The sequence below is a fragment of the Aquarana catesbeiana genome, linkage group LG06, assembly GCF_042186555.1.
Source record: "Aquarana catesbeiana isolate 2022-GZ linkage group LG06, ASM4218655v1, whole genome shotgun sequence".
In the NCBI taxonomy this organism is placed as follows: Eukaryota; Metazoa; Chordata; class Amphibia; order Anura; family Ranidae; genus Aquarana; species Aquarana catesbeiana.
In genome coordinates, this window is record NC_133329.1 from 410424073 (window position 1) to 410427863 (window position 3791).

A 3791-nucleotide genomic window follows, 5' to 3' on the forward strand; every position below is an offset into this window, starting at 1 on the left:
CATAGCGCCGCCATCTTCCATGGTGCAGTACAAAGCGATACAAAAGAAATAGTACAGAATATTTTATATATTCATCTAAAAAACATACAGCAATGTGATCGCAAACACTGATCAGACAGGTAATAGAGATACAAAGTAACATTGTTTATAAACATTGATCAGATACAAAGTAACATTGTTTATAAACATTGATCAGATACAAAGTAACATTGTTTATAAACATTGATCAGATACAAAGTAACATTGTTTATAAACATTGACCACACAGGAGAAACACTATATTACCAAAAGTATTGGGACACCTGCCTTTACACGCACATTAAAACTGTAATAAACCGCTGTTTTGTTTTTTTTGTTTTTTAAACCGGCAAGGCAGAAGTTTATACATCACTTTAATGGCATCCCAAAGCATCTTTTGCAGCTCGCAGTCTCTGCTCCAATTCATCCCAAAGGTGTTCTATCAGGTTGAGGTCAGGACTCTGTGCGGGCCAGTCAAGCTCCTCCACCCCAAACTCGCTCATCCATGTCTTTATGGACCTTGCTTTGTGCACTGGTGTGCAGTCATGTTGGAACAGGAAGGGGCCATCCCCAAACTATTCTCATAAAGTTGGGAGCATGAAATTGTCCAAAATGTCTTGGTATGCCGACGTCTTAAGAGTTCCCTTCACTAGAACTGAGGGCCAAACCCAACCCCTGAAAAACAACCTCCACACCATAATCCCCCCTCCACCAAATGGTTTGGACCACAAAGCAAGGTCCATAAAGACATGGATGAGCGAGTTTGGGATGGAGGGACTTGACTGGCCTGCACAGAGTCCTGACCTCAACCCGATAGAAGACCTTTGGGATGAATTAGAGCGGAGACTGCAAGCCAGGCCTTCTCGTCCAACATCAGTGCCTGACCTCACAAATACACTTCTGGAGAATGGTCAAACATTCCCATAGACACACTCCTAAACCTTGTGGACGGCCTTCCCAGAAGAGTTGAAGCGGTTATAGCTGCAAAGGGCGGAGCCAACTCAATATTGAACCCTACGGACTAAGACTGGGATGCCAATAAAGTTCATGTGTGTGTAAAGGCAGGCGTACCAATACTTTTGACAATATAGTGCATCAGTAACATTGGTTTATAAACATTAATCAGATGGGGGATATAGAGATACAAAGTAACATTTACTTTTGTATCTATCGAGTTTCATTCTTCTACAAATCAAAGGCATGAGATTCTAACTACATATGTCAGTAAAAGTATCCGAAGTCATGATAAAGTAACTGCTGAACGAAAAGGCTAATAGCAGAACTCTAACAATTGCTCTGCTCCATGGATTGGGGGGGGGGGGGCGCGGACTCCATGGACTGGGAGGGGGGGGCAAACTACTCCATGGACTGGGAGGGGGGGAAACGACTCCATGGACTGGGAGGGGGGGGGCAAACTACTCCATGGACGGGGAGGGGGGGGGGAAACGACTCCATGGACGGGGAGGGGGGGGGGAAACGACTCCATGGACGGGGAGGGGGGGGGGAACGACTCCATGGACGGGGAGGGGGGGGGGGAAACGACTCCATGGACGGGGAGGGGGGGGGGGAAACGACTCCCATGGACGGGAGGGGGGATGGGGGAGGGGGGGAAACGACTCCATGGACGGGGAGGGGGGGGGGGAAACGACTCCATGGACGGGGAGGGGGGGGGGGAAACTACTCCATGGACGGGGAGGGGGGGGGGAAACTACTCCATGGACGGGGAGGGGGGGGGGAAACGACTCCATGGACGGGGAGGGGGGGGGGAAACTACTCCATGGACGGGGAGGGGGGGGGGAAACTACTCCATGGACGGGGAGGGGGGGGGGAAACTACTCCATGGACGGGGAGGGGGGGGGGAAACTACTCCATGGACGGGGAGGGGGGGGGAAACTACTCCATGGACGGGGAGGGGGGGGGAAACTACTCCATGGACGGGGAGGGGGGGGGGAAACTACTCCATGGACGGGGAGGGGGGGGGGAAACTACTCCATGGACGGGGAGGGGGGGGGAAACGGACTCCATGGACGGGGAGGGGGGGGGGGAAACGACTCCATGGACGGGGAGGGGGGGGGGAAACGACTCCATGGACGGGGAGAGGGGGGGGAAACGACTCCATGGACGGGGAGGGGGGGGGGAAACGACTCCATGGACGGGGAGGGGGGGGAGGAAACGACTCCATGGACGGGGAGGGGGGGGAGGAAACGACTCCATGGACGGGGGAGGGGGGGGGGGAAACGACTCCATGGACGGGGAGGGGGGGGGGGGAAACGACTCCATGGACGGGGAGGGGGGGGGGGAACGACTCCATGGACGGGGAGGGGGGGGGGAAACGACTCCATGGACGGGGAGGGGGGGGGGAAACGACTCCATGGACGGGGAGGGGGGGGTGAAACGACTCCATGGACGGGGAGGGGGGGGGGGGAACGACTCCATGGACGGGGAGGGGGGGGGGGGAAACGACTCCATGGACGGGGAGGGGGGGGGGGAAGACGACTCCATGGACGGGAGGGGGGGGGGGAGACGACTCCATGGACGGGGAGGGGGGGGGGGGAGACGACTCCATGGACGGGGAGGGGGGGGGGGGGAGACGACTCCATGGATGGGGAGGGGGGGGAGATGACTCCATGGATGGGGAGGGGGGGGGGAAGGGAACGACTCCATGGATGGGGAGGGGGGGGGTCAACGACTCCATGGATGGGGAGGGGGGGGGGTCAACGACTCCACGGATGGGGAGGGGGGGGTCAACGACTCACGGATGGGGAGGGGGGGGGTCAACGACTCCACGGATGGGGAGGGGGGGGGTCAACGACTCCACGGATGGGGAGGGGGGGGGTCAACGACTCCACGGATGGGGAGGGGGGGGTCAACGACTCCACGGATGGGGAGGGGGGGGGTCAACGACTCCACGGATGGGGAGGGGGGGGTCAACGACTCCACGGATGGGGAGGGGGGGGGTCAACGACTCCACGGATGGGGAGGGGGGGGGTCAACGACTCCACGGATGGGGAGGGGGGGGGTCAACGACTCCACGGATGGGGAGGGGGGGTAACGACTCCACGGATGGGGGAGGGGGGGGGGGTAACGACTCCACGGATGGGGAGGGGGGGGTAACGACTCCACGGATGGGGAGGGGGGGTAACGACTCACGGATGGGAGGGGGGGGTAACGACTCACGGATGGGGAGGGGGGGTAACGACTCCACGGATGGGGAGGGGGGGTAACGACTCCACGGATGGGGAGGGGGGGGTAACGACTCCACGGATGGGGAGGGGGGGGGTAACGACTCCACGGATGGGGAGGGGGGGTAACGACTCCACGGATGGGGAGGGGGGGTAACGACTCCACGGATGGGGAGGGGGGGGTAACGACTCCACGGATGGGGAGGGGGGTAACGACTCCACGGATGGGGAGGGGGGGTAACGACTCCACGGATGGGGAGGGGGGGTAACGACTCCACGGATGGGGAGGGGGGGTAACGACTCACGGATGGGGAGGGGGGGTAACGACTCCACGGATGGGGAGGGGGGGTAACGACTCCACGGATGGGGAGGGGGGGTAACGACTCCACGGATGGGGAGGGGGGTAACGACTCCACGGATGGGGAGGGGGGGTAACGACTCCACGGATGGGAGGGGGGTAACGACTCAGGATGGGGAGGGGGGTAACGACTCACGGATGGGGAGGGGGGGTAACGACTCCACGGATGGGGAGGGGGGGTAACGACTCCACGGATGGGAGGGGGGGTAACGACTCCACGGATGGGGAGGGGG